This window comes from Salvelinus namaycush, chromosome 8, assembly GCF_016432855.1.
Source record: "Salvelinus namaycush isolate Seneca chromosome 8, SaNama_1.0, whole genome shotgun sequence".
Taxonomy (NCBI): Eukaryota; Metazoa; Chordata; class Actinopteri; order Salmoniformes; family Salmonidae; genus Salvelinus; species Salvelinus namaycush.
In genome coordinates this window covers 21,125,761-21,145,634 of record NC_052314.1, presented here as the reverse complement: position 1 = coordinate 21,145,634, position 19,874 = coordinate 21,125,761, and positions in this window count along the sequence as shown.

Below are 19,874 nucleotides of genomic sequence, written 5' to 3'. Positions count from 1 at the left end.
GTCCCAAGAACGTCCTAAAAACGACTTTGGGGACGTCCCCGGGACAAACCGGGAGCTAGACAAAACCTCAAGGGGAGCATGACACAACATCCCAAGAATGTCCCCGGGACAAAACGGGAACTAGACAAAACTTCCAGGGGACCACGACCAATGTCCTAAAAACATCCCCGGGACAAACCAGGAACTAGAAAAAACCTCCAGGGGACCAGGACATTCTTGGGACCAACCGGGAACAAAAAAAAACATCCTGGGGACCATGACACAACAACCCAAGAAAGTCCGAAAAGTGTCCTCGGGGACGTCCCCGGGACAAACTGAGAACCAGACAAAACCTCCAGGGGACCATGCCACAACGTCCCAAGAACGTGCTAAAACCTCCCAGAGACAAACCGGGAACTAGAAAAAGGTCCCCTAGATAACGTTCCCTTGTGACCATTACACAACGTTCTAAGGACTAATAAAATGTCAGTCCTGAGAACGTCCTAAAAGGTCTTAAAGTCCTGACATGGTCCTCCATGACATCCTGGGAACTTATAGGGAACTACAGTACACAATGTCCCCCGAAGAGTGGTAGTAGCATGGAAATTGAAATGCCAGGGTTATGGGTTTGATTCCCGTGACTACCCATAGGTCAAATGTATGACTGTAAGTCTCTTTGGATAAAAGCGTCTGCTAAATGGCATACATTTATTATTATACAAAGTTCCCTTTGGATCATCACACTACGTCCTAAGGACTAGTAAAATGAAAGTCCTGAGAACGTCCTGTCTTCAGTGATGTCCTGCTAACTTACAGGGAACTACATAAAGTTCTCCCAGAGAATGTTCCCTGGGATCATCACGCAAAGTCCTAAGGACTAGTAAAATGAAAGTCCTGAAATGGTTCTCAGCTACGTCCTGGGAAAGTACAGGGATCCAGACAAAGGTCCCAGAGCAAACATTCCCTTGGGACCATCACGCAACTTTCTTAGAACGTTCTCAGAACGTCAGTGGGATATGCTGTGGGGATATTTTTCAGCGGCAGGGACTGGGAGACTATTCAGAATCGAGAGAAAGATGAACGGAGCAAAGGATGACTGCTGGATGACTAGTGATGACTGCTGGATGACTAGTGATGACTGCTGGATGACTAGTGATGTGCGTTTGGAGCAATACTGACTGTATCCAAGGCTCAGCAAATTGTTCACATAACAACAGAATGCAGCACGCGACTGAAGAGAGAAGAGACAACCAATTTTCTAGTTACTGCATCAGCGCGCGCTCTGTAAAGACAGCGAGAGAGTGGAAAGGCAGTTTGCCAGTTAACTTACAGCAGCGCATCCCCTGAACAATAACGAAGAGGTAGGTGAGAAGCCTGACCACGGAGACGGGGGTGAGAAGGTGATGAAGTGTACTTCATGAACTGTAACCGAAAACAACTGGCATTTGGAAAGTTTGAGGTGAGGGAGAAAGTGTGGTGGAACAAGTATTGTTAGCATTGTTAAGTATCTTGCTAGCTGGATCGAATGATCCGTTAGCTAGTCAGTGAAATGTTTAGCAACATTAGCCAACTGATCAAATAATTGAGTTTATGGTGTGAAAGTTAGCTGGCTAATAAAGTCAGACAGCTAACGTTAGCTAGCTAATGTCAGATGAGCTAACATTAGTAACCAACCAATTCGCTATAGTATTAACTGGTAACGTTATACGACTCCTTGCCATTCCTACAAGTTATAACACGTCAGTTGCTTACTGGACCCTGGCAATCTGTGTGAAATGTTAGTTCGTTAGCTAGTTAACTACTATCTGTGAACTAATGTTTTCCCTCTATGTGCTTAATGTTTTTTTCAGAATGAGAGAATTAGGTGAAAATTAGGCGTTGCTTGTTAAACAAGTGTAGCTGGAGCTGGGCCTGGCTTAAGCTGGATGCCACTATAGAGGTGAAAGGAACACCACACACTTTCCCTCTTTCTCACTTTGTCAACACAGTGGAAAAAAAGGGGTATGCCAGGTGTACTCTCTGCCTGAAAGAGATCAATTATGCCAACAAAGAACATATGTCCACAGGCAAAAAGTGTACAATGTAATAATGTGTAGTGTAGACCAAAGATATTATTTTTGTTGTATTGAACTTGACAGTAACACGTGTGTGTGGGGGGGGGGGGGGTTAAAACACTTTTTACTCAGTGAATGTTATTTTTGCACACATGTAGCCTTGTGCACTTGATCAATGTCTATAGTGACCACTATAATAGAGCAAAAATAGAATGTCTGTTTGTTTCATTCTATTTATACTTCCCAAGTGCAATATTTAGATGTGTGTGTGGTGTGTGGTCACAAGTGTTCTGTTATAAAGGCTGTCATGGCTAGCTGCAATATTAGTGTATTGTTTTCTCTCAAGACTTGAGTGTCATTTGCAGTAAAGTCTAGGCAACAAATAACATTGGATTGCTTTCTTTACATTTTTTAGTTGTGAGTTAGGTTCACATTAACCACTTTATTTTACACACAGACTGATCATGTAGATTCTATTCTTTGTTGTTTAATTAGTTAAAACCTGCATTTCCCCCTAGCAGGGATTTTTTTGCATGTTTCAGTGTAAAAAAAAAGTGTCACCTTTAATTGATTTTAGAATAAGTCTGTACGTTACACAATGTGGAAAAAGGCAAGGGGTCTGAATATTTTCCAAATGCACTGTAATGACAATATGTCCTTGGATTTTCTATGATCTTCTATGTAGAAGAACCCCTTACCTTCTAACAACTATTGTGTAGCTTATGATAGAACAATCGACTATTATGTAGATAGTCATAGAGCAAAACTTGTTACATGTGTGTGTTTGTGAGAGTCAACTTTTCATAGATAGCTTTTAATGGGTTGTAGATCAAACCATTCGGCCTCTACAGATATTTTCTGTAAAAAGACACTCGCCTCTTTGGGATCCGTCCATGTCTCACAAACACCGCTCTAGCTCAGCCCCCGTTAATCACACAGACTAATGGTTGGTACCAACGGATGAAGAAGAAATAGACTAATCCAGATGTCTGTATGTTTAAAAGGGGTTATTACTTTGGGGAATAATTTATTCCTGCCCAGAGACCGTGGACATGGTGTCTGGCTTCAGAATGCAGATCAGCTTTAGATAGTGGTTCATGGGCCAAGGCTAGGGTCATACAGAGGCTTAAGTGCTGCAGAAATATCAGGCAAAACAAGAACACAAATTGCAGTGAAATGGGTCGTTACCAGTATCTGCAAGAACATTGGCTAAGGAAACATATTCAGGTATATCAAGGCTTGTTCACTTGCAGATGTTACATTTGAATACATTCTTGTCATATGAATCGTTTTTGGCAATTAATTGTGCCCTATAGCTTAGTTGGTAGAGCATGGCACTTACAACACCAGGGTTATTGGTTTGATTCCCGCAGGGGACCGGTACGAAAATGTATGCACTCACTCCTGGATAAGTGTCTGATAAATGACTTAAATGTAATGCTCAGTGTTGATTACAGTGATACCTTGGTTTGAGTGCCACAGAACAGTCCCAAATGTCAGTAGGTGTTGCCAGATTCCAGCAGGGTGAGTTACCTGTTCTATTTCCCCTACATCTTCTCTATAAAGGTCTGCTCTGCCTGGTGTCCTGGATCTGTCTCCATTATATTGAGTGTCCCCAGTTCCTAGGGCCCGATCGATGTGACCTAAAATACAGCACCAATCACCACCATCCTCAGTCCTAACTTTAATGCTCAGCATTGCACTCTCTCCAGACATTTAGCTGTTGTCAACACTATTAAAGTAGTGCACACAAGCTAATTTTCAAAATAGACTTTCTGACGTAAAGGGAAAATAGTAAAATGTATAAAAGTGTCTACATAAATGATTATTACCTGGACATGAACTGACGTTAAAGCCTCACTCTACTGTGTGGAAAAGCACTGTGCTTTATAGTTAAAGCCCTCAAGCTATTCCTCCTTAGACACTACACCAGTGGCAGGAATAGGATACTCCCGTCTCTGATCTTTTTTGGAAGTGAGCTCCTGTTCATGTCGGGATTTGGACATAGGCCTGCTTCTCAAGAGAGGACATAGTGTATCCTCCCTGCATAGGAAGCATACTGCCTCTGCCAAAAGACCGGTATCTTTATGGCACAACATAGCGTGCTTACCCTGTAATAATAGGTTGTTGGTACATGCCCTGTCTGGATTTTCCCCCATATTCGCTATTTACCCCAACGTTTGTCTATCTCTATTGTCAGTGATAGATTCCCTATTTCTAGCAACGGAGAGTGAGACATCATTATGCTCTGGTTCCTGCCCACTCTCATGCTCAAGGATCCTCTGCAACAGAGGCAGAACTGGGCCATGGATCACAGACTTTTTGCTAAAGTGGTGGTGAGATTGGCCTCAAAAGAGGCACACTCAAATATAGCTAAATCCCTCAGTGCTGTATCATAAGATGAGGTTGTTGGTAATGCTATAATGTTCTAACCAGATTTTTGTCACTCACTTGAAGGCTTGGATATCTCCTTGGTTTAAGAGTCCGTGACCTGACTGCTAAGTTTAAGAACACAAATTATTCTATTTTAAGCCATGAAACCTCTCTCCGCACTTGTAATTCAGACAACTGAGGCCAGTAAATCCCAAGTATTCAAGGACATTCTCAAGTTCACTCACTGAGTTTAAAAACTTTCCTCAGTAAATGGTCCCAGGCTTTGTGATGTTGAGCATTTTGCCTGTAATTATTGCAGCGGCCTATGGTCTGACATTTGCGTGAAGAGTCAGAGTAGTAACAGATGAATCCTTCTAACCTCAAATCCACCTAGAGCTATAAAGGAGGATGGGCAAGCAGGCAGGCAAGGACCAGAGACCAAGTGAAACATGAGGGTGTGTGTGTGTATGTATCTGTTCAGTGTGTCAGAAACATATGGCTAAAACAGTGACCTATTTAGTGAGGCTAAATAGGCAATTCTGCAGCCGACCAATGGCAGTGTCAGTATCCATGACTGCAAAACCTTGCATACAGACTGCAGCCAATAGAAGAGCTGAGCCTTATTTGCACTATTGTTTTCTCAGTGAATAGCACACCTGGTGATTGAACATGTGAATGTTGTTGTGATGGTAAATACACTACATGACCAAAAGTATGTGGACACCGGCTCGTCGAACATCTCATTCCAAAATCATGGGCATTAATATGGATTTTGTCCTGTCTTTGCTGCTATAACAGCCTCCACTCTTCTGGGAAGGCTTTCCACTAGATGTTGGAACATTGCTGCAAGGCCCTGCTTCCATTCAGCCACAAGAGCATTAGTGAGGTCGGGCACTGATGTTGGGCGATTAGGTCTGGCTCGCAGTCAGCATTCCAATTCATCCCAAAGGTGTTCGACGGGGTTGAGCTCAGGGCTTTGTGAAAGGCCTATCCCACCCCAGGTGTTTGAGTAGGCTAAACTAGCTAGCTGCATGCCCGCCCATCCAGCATCACTACTCTGGATGGCTCTGACTTAGAATATGTGGACCGTTACAAATACCTAGGTGTCTGGTTAGACTGTAAACTCTCCTTCCAGACTCACATTAAGCATCTCCAATCCAAAATTATATCTAGAATCGGTTTCCTATTCCGCAACAAAGCATCCTTCACTCATGCTGCCAAACGTACCCTCATAAAACTGACTATCCTATCGATCCTTGACTTCGGCGATGTCATTTTTCAAAATAGCCTCCAACACTCTACTCAGCAAATTAGATGCAGTCTATCACAGTGCCATCCGTTTTGTCACCAAAGCCCCATATACTACCCACCACTGTGACCTGTATGCTCTCGTTGGCTGGCCCTTGCTTCATATTCGTCGCCAAACCCACTGGCTCCAGGTCATCTATAAGTCTCTGCTAGATAAAGCCCCGCCTTATCTCAGCTCACTGGTCACCATAGCAGCACTCACCCGTAGCACGCGCTCCAGCAGGTATATTTCACTGGTCACCCCCAAAGCCAATTCCTCCTTTGGCTGCCTTTCCTTCCAGTTCTCTGCTGCCAATGACTGCAACGAATTGCAAAAATCACTGAAGCTGGAGACTCATATCTCCCTCACTAACTTTAAACACCAGCTGTCAGAACAGGTCACAGATCATTGCACCTGTACACAGCCCATCTGTAAATAGCCCATCCAACTACCTCATCGCCATACTGTTTATTTTTGTTTTTTTTGCTCCTTTGCACCCCAGTATCTCTACTTGCACACTCATCTTCTGCACATCTATCACTCCAGTGTTTAATTGCTAAATTGTAATGATTTCGCCACTATGGCCTATTTATTGCCTTACCTCCCTTATCTTACCTCATTTGCACACACTGTATATAGACTTTTCTATTGTGTTATTGACTGTATGTGTTGTTGTTTGTGTCGCACTGCTTTGCTTTATCTTGGCCAGGTCGCAGTTGTAAATGAGAACTTGTTCTCAACTGGCCTACATGGTTAAATAAAGGTGAAATTAAATTAGATAAATAATATAAATTGTAAAATAGTTGGGAAGAGATTTTCGATGTACCCATTCCATGGCACGTGGTTTATGAATTGATACGCAAAACAATGCCGGATTCAAATGGAGCTGAAGGGTGTGAATAATAACAACAAGATAACCAATGTAAAACATACAGGGTCTGTAAAATGTATATAGGTTCAGAAATGTTGCGAAATAGTACAGTTACAAATGGACATCAGAAATAGAGGAAGGACTAAAAACAGATTGTGTCTGTAAAATGTGTGTAAGATGTATAAACTGAAGGTAGAAGCCTAAGTGTTATTGTTTATTAGTTTACTCCAACTGGGGGAAGGGTGGTAGGGTTTGCGGGGAATAATTAAGGTATATTCTCAAAAAAGTATGTATATCTATATAGTTATATGTATGTATGCATGTATATTTACCAAAATAAGATATGGCGGATTGGAAATTATGCTGACAATTACATTGATGGAAGCAACAATCTTTCTGCAATATTAAGCTGATCCACCCCTAAAAGAAGAAGAGAAAAAAAAGTCTATGGAAGTGGGTGAGAACCATGAGCCTCCTAGGTTTTATAAGTCTAATGTACCCAGAGGAGAACAGAAACTAGCTGTCCTCTGGCTACACCATGGTGCTACCCTACAGAGTGCTGTTGAGGCTACTGTAGACCTTCATTGCAAAACAATGTTTCACTATTTTTATGAAATTCAGTGAGGAGGATGGTCCTCCCCTTCCTCCTCTGAGGAGCCTCCACTGGATGACTCATGGCACGGTACATGACATTATTTCCCTTGTTCAGTCAGACTATTATTGGAAATCATTGCGTTAAACCAGCTGAATTTGTCATTCTACTTGGAGTATTTTTAAGGGATGTCAGAGTTTTCGAAACAAAGTGCCTTTGATGTTGACCTGGATTATAGGATTAGAATAGCTCAGTCAGAATCCCAGTCCTGTTATGTAGCATATGTCTTCATTGTCTAGATCTACTGTAGACTGAGTGACCTTTTAATACTGTATCACAGTCAAGTCTGCACGGCCTCCGCTTCCTGCCCGCCTTAACCAGCTACAGTCATTTATTTTATTTTTGTATCACCAATTGAGGGTGTAGTCCGGTTTGTAAAGTTGCATGTAGAATTATATGTGTTAATCTTTAATCTCTATCTGCACAGAGGTTTGTTTCTGCAGCCAGCTGTGGCTGTCATAAAGTGTAATATTAATTATGAAACCAACATATTCTCTCTTGCTGTTCAGTGTTCTTTATAGACAGATGCCATTGTATCAACTGATACATGCTAGATATGATTTGCTCCAGATCAATGCAGTATATCGATGTCATTGTTTGAACCACATGCAGTACAGTATGTTAAAATCCACATTCCAGTGTAAATTATGGTGTTGACTGGCCCATGATGAGAGGAGAGGCAGCTGTGATGATATCATTCTGAAGATGGCTAGTCCCTACCATCTGCCACTGCCTGTGTGTCTGTATTTGTGTCTGAGAGAGCATCAGAGTGATACACTGCAGTAGATCCCTGGGCACCATGTTTAAATGGAGAGAGCCTCCACTCATGATGTATGGCTCTCTAAGGCCACAGAGTATGGAGTCAGTCCACCAATTATTTGTATGGCTGAGTCTGACTCCATTTCATGTTCTTTTGAGAGTTACAAATAAGCTCTCAGGAAACAGATCTGTACCAGTAGTCTGTCTGTTGTCTCATCTGGATGTGTACTACTACTAACAAGTCATTTTGCATTTAGAAATGTGAGACTAGAGACTCTACATGCCTTTTATGGACAATTATATAATATTTTCTTAGATTAAATGTTTACTTAATCATATCTGCTACTATCAATGCACACCCATGCTAGGGGTTAATTTCAAATGAATGCTTGAATGGTTTTATATATTTTATGTGTTTACACAGTACATGAGTAGTTTTACTCTAAGTGGACTATACTTTTAATTAATGTATTACAACTGTTGGTTGGATACACTTTTAATCTTAAAGTGAATCCTTCCTATTTGTGTTTATCATGAAGCTAGTGTTGGAGGATTAGACTCCATTTAGCTTTGCAGACACCTTGAGGTGAAAATGCCTATCACGGATAATCCAAACATATAGTTGGTGCCCGAGATAAAAGATAAAATACTGGCTAGGCGTGCTCAGTAACTTGATTTGACTCTGCTCTCATTTTCACCTGGTCTCTACCTCCTACTGCCAGTTGGAGAGAGATTCACGCGCTCTTCTGTCTGACACACCATCTTTCTCACCCTTTTTCACTGCCTCTCTGTGTCATGTGCCCTTGAGTATCTTTCTAATCTTAATGTCCAGGGATTGTTAACCTGGGCTGCATAGCATGCTCTAACACTGGTCTACCACACTAGGCTATATAGTGTGGCGTAACACTGGTCTACCACACTAGGCTATATAGTGTGGCGTAACACTGGTCTACCACACTAGGCTATATAGTGTGGCGTAACACTGGTCTACCACACTAGGCTATATAGTGTGGCGTAACACTGGTCTACCACACTAGGCTATATAGTGTGGCGTAACACTGGTCTACCACACTAGGCTATATAGTGTGGCGTAACACTGGTCTACCACACTAGGCTATATAGTGTGGCGTAACACTGGTCTACCACACTAGGCTATATAGTGTGGCGTAACACTGGTCTACCACACTAGGCTATATAGTGTGGCGTAACACTGGTCTACCACACTAGGCTATATAGTGTGGCGTAACACTGGTCTACCACACTAGGCTATATAGTGTGGCGTAACACTGGTCTACCACACTAGGCTATATAGTGTGGCGTAACACCAATCCAACAGCACCAAGGCTATTGACATTTCTTTCTGAGAAGCTGTTTATTAGTGTGAGTGACTGGCGTCTGAACCCGGGTATCCTGCACGCCACAAGACTGTGTAAGTCTGCTGAGTTAAGATGAGACATTCCAATAGCACAGACATAGTTAGAAATTCTCTTGAGGAAATAGTATGCCTCATACATGCTGCTGTGTGTGTGATTCATACCCATTTACATTTTTCTAAAAGCATTTACACCAACAAGAAATCTGTTTCTAGTGACTTTGTGTGCCCTCCATAGTCTTATCTGTAAACTTCTGTAATCCACTGTTGACTGATGTCCAGCTCGTGATGCTTGTGTTGTATGACTGCACATTGTGACTGAGCCGTGCTGGTCTGACTCCTAACTTGGCTGGGACTTCCACAGGGCCCTGTTCTCAACCCAACCTAACCCAAGGGATTCACAGTGGAGTTAGAGGACCAGTCAAGTGAATCAAACTGGCCCATGCTGCTTCAGAAGGATGTGCTGCTCACTGTTAAATAAACTGCATCTCCTCTGACAGGGCTGCAGGCACAGTAATAGTGTGAGTAGAACAAATAGGGGAGCTGGATGAGAGTTAGACATGCTATATTTGTACTAACTTCCCTCTTGTGTGTATCCCTTAAAGTATGTAGGCATACGTGTTCATATTGACGTGACACTTTGACTGCTTTGGGACTTCTGCTCTGTGTCTCAATTCAAAGGAGCCATTGACAAAGTTGTCTACCTTCAAATTGGGCTCAGCCAGCTGTTGCAAATTCCCATCGCTGCTAGACATCATGACAGTACATATTAATTGACTGTCTGAATTATTTGTGGCAAATAACACACCTTGTTAAGCAATGCTAGCAAATTACAACAGAGGGCTTTGGGGTTGTAAAAGTAGAGCATTTTAGTGTTTAAAACGAGTTCAACTGCTCTCGTGTTTGAAACGAGTTTGACTGCTCTCGTGTTTGAAACGAGTTCGACTGCTCTAGTGTTTGAAACGAGTTCGACTGCTCTAGTGTTTGAAACGAGTTCGACTGCTCTCGTGTTTGAAACGAGTTCGACTGCTCTCGTGTTTGAAACGAGTTCGACTGCTCTCGTGTTTGAAACGAGTTCGACTGCTCTCGTGTTTCATCGCAATGTTTTGTATTTTCTTTTGCTGTTACTTTTGTTTAATTTACTCTCCATGCTGGTCTCCGCCACTAACCTGGCTGTCATGAAGCATGACTCACTGAGACCTTCCTAACCTATTTATGGCCCATAATGTGACATGACACACACTATATAAACAAAAGTATGTGGACACCCCTTCAAATTAGTGGATTCAGCTATTTCTGCCACACCCATTGCTGACAGGTGTATAAAATCGAGCACACAGCCATTCAATATCCATAGACAAACATTGGCAGTAGAATGGCCTTAATGAAGAGCTCAGTGACTTTCAACATAGAACCTTCATAGGATGCCACCTTTCCAACAAGTCAGTTCGTCAAATTTCTTCCCTGCTCGAGCTGCACCGGTCAACTGTAAGTGCTGTTATTGTGAAGTGGAAACATCTAGGAGCAACAACGACTCTGCCGCGAAGTGGTAGGCGCCACAAGCTCACAGAACGGGACTGCCGAGTGCTAAGTGCATACAAATGGTATTTCCTCGGTTGCAACACTCACTACCAAGTCCCAAATTGCTTCTGGAAGCGACTTCAGCACAAGAACTGTTCGTCGGGAGCTTCATGAAATGGGTTTCCATGGCCGAGCAGCCGCACGCACACAAGCCTAAGATCACCATGCGCAATGCCAAGCCTTGGCTGGAGTGGTGTAAAGCTCGCCACCAATGGACTCTGGAGCAGTGGAAACGCGATTTCTGGAGTGATGGATCATGCTTCACCATCTGGCAGTCTGATGGACAAATCTGGGTTTGGAGGATGCCAGGCAAACGCTACCTGCCCGACTGCATAGTGCCAACTGTACATTTTGGTAGAGGCGGAATAATGGTCTGGGGCTGTTTTTCATTGTTCGGGCTAGGCCCCTTATTTCCAGTGAAGGGAAATCTTAACTTTACAGTATACAATGACATTCTAGACGATTCTGTGCTTCCAACTTTGTTGCAACAGTTTGGGAAAGGCCTTTTCCAGTTTCAGCATGCCTATGCCCCCGTGCACAAAGCGAGGTCCATACATAAATGGTTTGTTGAGATTGGTGTGGAATAACTTGACTGGCCTGCACAGAGCCCTGACCTCAACCCCATCGAACACCTTTGGGATGAATTGGGACGCAAGCCAATGTTCCAACATCTAGTGGAAAGCCTTCCCAGAAGAGTGGAGGCTGTTATAGCAGTAAAGGGGGGACCAACTTCATATTAATGACCATTATTTTGGGATGAGATGTTAGACGAGCAGATGTCCACATACCTTTTGGTCATATAGTGTAAGTGTTACTGTAAACCATCATTAATAAATGTAATGTCACGGTCTAAGCTAAGTTTATGACAACCTTGTGTAAGCATTATGACAGAACATTCACATAAAACGTTACATATCATTGAATATGTACGATTAGACCTACAGGATGCATGGAGATGCCATCTAGGGAGCAGATGGTGTGTGCTTTAATACTGGTAGCATAGTCATTGTGTCACAGACTATAGGGTCTGTCTGCCTGTTTGTCTTTCTGTGTTTGTCTTTCTGTCAGTGGGCCATAGGTTCTGCACAGGCTCTCTGAATAAACCCGTGCTACGAGGACCTTTTACTGATTGCTTGATTTATTTCCCCAAAGCCCAGTTTTCTTCATGTCCATTGTAATCTTTCATTATTTAAAGCCAGGCAAGCCATAGCTCTCAATCCATCCCACAGCATCTATCCACATTACCATATTTTCCACAGAGGAAAAAAACATTATTTTTTGCCTTCTTCTCTAAACCAATAATATGCTGTAAACATTGGAGATATTTTATATGGTGCAGTCACAACGTTCTCTGGATATCTTAATCAATGCTAATTTGCCTTGGCTCCTGAACGTGTGTAATATCGACTGTCCTGTAAATAAATAAATGTCTCTATAAAAGTACATATTGACCCTTTAGAGATGGTTACCGTGGTAACGGATTGGAGCTTTTGTGAGGAGCTGCACATGTCATGTTGGCTGCAAGCTGACCCTGGGGAATTCCAGCTGTTGGATACACATGCATTTTTTATGAGTGTATATACAGTGTTCTGCTGTTCCACATTTCCTGGGAGAGAAGCTTCGCTCACTGGAGCCACTAATATAGACACAAATGACAACTTTCATTTCAAGAAATAAGACCGAGCTGACTGATTTTATTAAAATCTTTAGCCACGAATAACCCCCCTTTACAGCCAACATCTCCATTGATGAGTATATTCTCAGAAATGTTCTTGAAAAGCCAACAAAAAAATACATATTTTATTTCTTAAAATGTTAAGCCGTTGAAGGGGGAGTTCTAAGCTGTCATACGGATTTTTTTAAAGATGGTCATACTATGGATGATTTAGCTATTTTATTTTGAATTTAAGGACCCATTCTGTATACTTCTGGCACCTCTTTGGACACTGTGTTAACTAACCTCCAGACGAGCTTCAATGCCATACAACTCTCCTTCCATGGCCTCCAACTGCTCTTAAATGCATGCTATTCAACCGATCACTGCCCGCACCTGCTCGCCCGTCCAGCATCACTACTGTGGACGGCTCTGACTTAGAATACGTGGACAACTACAAATACCTAGGTGTCTGGTTAGACTGTAAACTCTCCTTCCAGACTCACATTAAGCATCTCCAATCTAGAATCGGCTTCCTATTTCGCAACAAAGCATCATTCACTCATGCTGCCAAACATACCCTCGTAAAACTGACCATCCTACCGATCCTCGACTTCGGTGATGTCATCTATAAAATAGCCTCCAACACTCAACAAACTGGATGCAGTCTATCACAGTGCCATCCGTTTTGTCACCAAAGCCCCATACACTACCCACCATTGCGACCTGTACGCTCTCGTTGGTTGGCCCTCGCTTCATACTCGTCGCCAAACCCACTGGCTACAGGTTATCTACAAGTCTCTGCTAGGTAAAGCCCCGCCTTATCTCAGCTCACTGGTCACCATAGCAGCACCCACTTGTAGCACGCGCTCCAGCAGGTATATCTCACTGGTCACCCCCAAAGCCAATTCCTCCGTTGGTCATCTTTTCTTCCAGTTCTCTGCTGCCAATGACTGGAACGAACTGCAAAAATCTCTGAAGCTGGAAACACTTATCTCCCTCACTAACTTTAAGCACCAGCTGTCAGAGCAGCTCACAGATTACTGCACCTGTACATAGCCCATCTATAATTTAGCCCAAACAACTACCTCTTCCCCTACTGTATTTATTTTGCTCCTTTGCACCCCATTATTTCTATTTCTACTTTGCACATTCTTCCACTGCAAATCTACCAATCCAGTGTTTTACTTGCTATATTGTATTATCTCGCCACCATGGCCTTTTTTTGCCTTTACCTCCCTTATCTCACCTCATTTGCTCACATTGTATATAGACTTATTTTTCTACTGTATTATTGACTGTATGTTTTGTTTATTCCATGTGTAACTCTGTGTTGTATGTGTCGAACTGCTTTGCTTTATCTTCGCCAGGTCGCAATTATAAATGAGAACTTGTTCTCAACTAGCCTACCTGGTTAAATACAGGTGAAATAAAATAAAAAATAAACCACTTTTATATATAAAACAAATATACAGTACCAGTCAAAAGTTTGGACACCTACGCATTCAAGGGTTTTTATTTATTTTTATGATTTTCTACATTGTAGAATAATAGTGAAGACATCAAAACTATGAAATAACACACATGGAATCATGTAGTAACCAAAAAAGTGAAATTCTTTAAAGTAGCCACCCTTTGCCTTGATGACAACTTTGCATGCTCTTGGCATTCTTTCCACCAGCTTCACCTGGAATGCTTTTCCAACAGTTTTGAAGGAGTTCCCACATATGTTGAGCACTTGTTGGCTGCTTTTCCTTCACTCTGCGGACCAACTCATCCCAAACCAATTGGGTTGAGGTTGGGTGATTGTGGAGGCCAGGTCATCTGATGCAGCACTCCATCACTCTCCTTCTTGGTCAAATAGCCCTTACACAGCATGGAGCTGGGTTTTGGGTCATTGTCCTGTTGAAAAACAAATGATAGTCCCACTAAGCGCAAACCAGATGGAATGGCGTATCGCTGAAGAATGCTGTGGTAGCCATGCTGGTTAAGTGTGCCTTGAATTTCAAATAGATCACAGGTAGTGTCACCAGCAAAGCACCTTCACACCTCCTCCTCCATGCTTCACAGTGGGCCTACTCTGCATTTCACAAAGACACGGCGGTTGGAACCAAAAATCTCAAATTTGGACTCATCAGACTAAAGGACATATTTCCACCGGTCTAATGTCCATTGCTTGTGTTACTTGCCCCAAGCAATTATCTTCTTATTATTGGTGTCCTTTAGTAGTGGTTTAATTTGCAGCAATTCAACCGTGAAGGCCTGATTCACACAGTATCCTCTCAACTATTGATGTTGAGATGTGTCTGTTACTTGAACTCTTTGAAGAATTTATTTGTGCTGCAATTTCTGAGGCTGGTAACTCTAATGAACTTAACCTCTGCAGCAGAGGTAACTCTGGGGATTCCTTTCCTGTGGCGGTCCTCATGAGGTGCAGTTTCATCATAGCACTTGATGTTTTTTTGCGAATGCACTTTCACATTTATTGAAATTTTCCAGATTGACTGACCTTAATGTCTTAATAAAATGACATACCCAAATCTAACTGCCTGTTGCTCAGGACCTGAAACAAGGATATGGATATTCTTGATACCATTTGAAAGTAAATACTTTGATGTTTGTGGAAATGTGAAATGTATGTAGGAGAATACTACACATTAGATCTGGTAAAAGATAATACCAAGAAAAAAACATGCTTTAAAAAATAAATTGTACCATCACATTTGAAATGCAAGAGAAAGGCCATAATGCATTATTCCAGCCGAGGTGCAATTTAGATTTTGGCCACTAGCTGCAGTGTACAGTTCACATACACTTAGGTTGGAGTCATTAAAACTCGTTTTTCAACCAATCCACACATTTATTTTTATTAACAAACTATAGTTTTGGCAAGTCGGTTAGGACATCTACTTTGTGCATGACACAAGTAATTTTTCCAACAATTGTTTACAGACAGATTATTTCACTTATAATTCACTGTATCCCTATTCCAGTGGGTCAGAAGTTTACATACACTAAGTTGACTGTGCCTTTAAACAGCTTGGAAAATTCCAGAAAATGATGTCATGGCTTTAGAAGCTTCTGATAGGCTAATTGACATAATTTCAGTCAATTGGAGGTGTACCTGTGGATGTATTTCATGGCCTACCTTCAAACTCAGTGCCTCTTTGCTTGACATCATGGGAAAATCCAAAGAAATCAGCCAAGACCTCAGAAAAAAATTGTAGACCTCCACAAGTCTGGTTCATCCTTGAGAGCAATTTCCAAATGCTTGAAGGTACCACGTTCACACCATGGGACCACGCAGCCGTCATACCGCTCAGGAACGAGACACGTTCTGTCTCCTAGAGATGAACGTACTTTGGTGCGAAAAGTGCAAATCAATCCCAGAACAACAGCAAAGGACCTTGTGAAGATGCTGGAGGAAACAGGTACAAAATGATCTATATCCACAGTAAAACGAGTCCTATATGGGCATAACCTGAAAGGCCGCTCAGCAAGGAAGAAACCACAGCTCCAAAACCGGCATAAAAAAGCCAGACTACGGTTTGCAATTGCACATGGGGACAAAGATCGTACTTTTTGGAGAAATGTCCTATGGTCTGATGAAACAAAAATAGAACTGTTTGGCCATAATGACCATTGTTATGTTTGGAGGAAAAAGGGGGAGACTTGCAAGCCGAAGAACACCTTCCCAACCGTGAAGCACTGGGGTGGCAGCATCATGTTGTGGGGGGTTTTTGCTGCAGGGGGGACTGGTGCACTTCACAAAATAGATGGCATCATGAGGAGGAAAATTATGTGGATATATTGAAGCAACATCTCAAGACATTAGTCAGGAAGTTGAAGCTTGGTTGCAAATGGGTCTTCCAAATGGACAATGACCCCAAGCATTCTTCCAAAGTTGTGGCGAAATGGCTTAAGGACAACAAAGTCAAGGTATTGGAGTGGCCATCACAAAGCCCTGACCTCAATCCTATAGAAAATTTGTGGGCAGAACTAAAAAAGCATGTGTGAGCAAGGAGGCCTACAAACCTGACTCAGTTACACCAGCTCTGTCAGGAGGAATGGGCCAAAATTCACCCAACTTATTGTGGGAAGCTTGTGGAAGGCTACCCAAAACGTTTGACCCAAGTTAAACAATTTAAAGGCAATGCTACCAAATACTAATAGAGTGTATGTAAACTTCTGACCAACTGGGAATGTGATGAAAGAAATAAAAGCTGAAATAAATAATTCTCTCTACTATTATTCTGACATTTCACATTCTTAAAATAAAGTGGTGATTCTAACTGGCCTAAGACAGAGAATCTTTGCTAGGATTAAATGTCAGGAATTGTGAAAAACTGAGTTTAAATGTATTTGGCTAAGGTGTATGTATTCTTCCGACTTCAACTGAATGTGCAAATTTTTAGACTGATCCAATGAACCATTGCATTTCTGTTCACAATGTTGTATCAAGACTGCCCAAATGTGCCTATTTGGTTTATTAATAACTTTTCAAGTTCATAACTGTGCACTCTCCTCAAACAATTGCATGGTATTCTTCACTGTAATAGCTACTAAATCGGATAGTGCAGTTCGATTAAGAAGAGTTTAAGCTTTCTTCCAATATCAGATATGTCTGTGTCCTGGGAAATGTTCTTGTTACTTACAACCTCATGCTAATCGCATTAGCCTACGTTAGCTCAACCGTCCAGCGGGGGACCCATGATCCTGTAGAGGTTAAAGTAATGATGAACTGTCATTTCTCTTTGCGTATTTGGGCTGTTCTTGTCATATTATGGACTTGGTCTTTTACCGAATAGAGCTATTTTTTGTATACCACCCCTACCTTGTCACAACACAGCTTATTGGCTCAAGCGCATTAAGAAGGTAAGAAATTCCACAAATTACCTTTTAACAAGGCACACCTGTTAATTGAAATGTTTTCCAGGTGACTACCTCATGAAACTGGTTGAGAGTGTGTAAAATCTGTTGTCAAGACAAAGGGTGGCTACTTTGAAGAATCTCAAATATAACATTTATTTTGATTTGTTAAAAAAAAAATGAGTTACTTCATGAGTCCATATGTGTTATTTCATAGTTTTGATGTCTTCACTATTATTCTACAATGTAGAAAATAGTAAAAGAAAGAAAACCCTTGAATGAGTAGGTGTGTCCAAACCTTTGACTGGTACTGTACATTCAAAATATTTAAGAAGATATTGAATTTTGCCTTTACTACTATAGCCCAGAGAAACGCATTGAATAACACAGTCATCAATGACAGTACAGTCAAAAAATAAATCATAATAAACAAGGTTTTGAAGTGTTTGGCCTATATCTAGGATATATAAGAAAGCTTAGGAAAAATATATATTTGCACATATTTAATCCCTTTTTCTGGGTAGGCACACAACTACCTTCATACCTCAATTTTTTAACTGTTAACGGTTACTTTCAGACGAGTCCTGTGACACTTGTGGGGGTCATAGAGCAAAACAGAGACCACTATCGTGTACTATATTTTGTTGGTTTACAACCGTTCAGATGCTACAGACGTTTTCGTGAGGAGACCGATTTTCGGTATGTCTCATTGTCTGACGAACATCGCTCTAGCTCTTCCACCTTTCACCGCAGATGCGGAAGTGCTACATTGGCGAATGCGGTGGGATTGAGACGCATCCAATTTATTTAACTAGGCCTGTCAGTTAAGAACATATTCTTATTTTCATTGACGGCCTAGGAACACTGGGTTAACTGCCTTGTTCAGGGGCAGAACGACAGTGCATCAATCGACTCTAGATACACTATATATACAAAGGTATTGGGACACCCCTTCAAATTAGTGGATTTGGCTATTTCAGCCACACCAGTTGCTGACAGGTGTATAAAATGAAGCACACAGCCATGCAATCTCCATAGACAAACATTGGCAGTAGAATGGCCTTACTGAAGAGCTCAGTGACTTTCAACATGGCACCGTCATAGGATGCCACCTTTCCAACAAGTCAGTTCGTCAAATTTCAGCTGCGAAGTGGTAGGCCTCACAGAACGGGACCGCCGAGTGCTGAAGCGTGTAGTGCGTAAAAATTGTCTGTCCTTGGTTGCAACACTCACTACCAAGTCCCAAACTGCTTCTGGAAGCAACTTCAGCACAAGGTCTATGGACGAATGTCAGGAGAACGCTACCTCCCCCATTGCATAGTGCCAACTGTAAAGTTTGGTGGAGGAGGAATAATGGTCTGGGCCTGTTTTTCATGGTTGGACTAGGCCCCTTAGTTCCAGGGAAGGGAAATCTTAGTGCTACTGCATACAATAACATTCTAGACAATTCTGTGCTTCCAACTTTGTGACAACAGTTTTGGGAATGCCTTTTCCTCTTTCAGGACAACGCCTCCCGGCACAAAGCAAGGTCCATACAGAAATGGTTTGATGAGATCAGTGTGGAAGAACTTGACTGGCCTGCACAGAGCCCTGACCTCAACCCCATCGAACACCTTTGGAACGTATTGGGAACGCTGACTGAGAGCCAGGCCTAATCGCCCAACATCAGTGCCCGGCCTCACTAATGCTCTTGTGGCTGAATGGAAGCAAGTCCCTGCAGCAATGTTCCAACATCTAGTGGAAAACCTTCCCAGAAGAGTGGAGGCTGTTATAGCAGCAAAGGGAGAACTGACTCCATATTAATGCCAATGATTTTGGATTGAGATGTTCGACGAGCAGGTGTCCACATGCCTTTAGTCATGTAGTGTATTATACTCGAGTTAGGCCTCACTTTAGAGTAATTTGGAATGACTTGCCTTGCAAACTAAATCTAACCAGCAGAGATGTTCCCATAGAGCTGAGACCATAAAAAATAATAATGGTTAGTCCTCAAGGTTTTGCCTGCTACATAAGTTCTGTTATACTTACAGACATGATTCAAACAGTTTTAGAAACTTCAGAGTGTTTTCTATCCAAATCTACTAATAATATGCATATCTTATATTCTGGGGATGAGTAGAAGGAAGTTGAAATTGGGCACGCTATTTATCCAAAAGTGAAAATGCTGCCCCCTATCCTAGAGAAGTTTTAATGCTTTTATTTATCACTTCTTTTTCTCTTTGACACTTGGCAAGACTGGGTAGAATAGAATAATACACATTGTACTGTGTACAAAATTATATTCTTAATAGAAGCTTAATCAGCTGCATACAATTCAACAAGTGATACATTTTCAATTATAAATTGGGTGGTTCGAGCCCTGAATGCTGTTTGGCTGACAGCCGTGGTATACCATGGGTATGACAAAACATTTATTTGTACT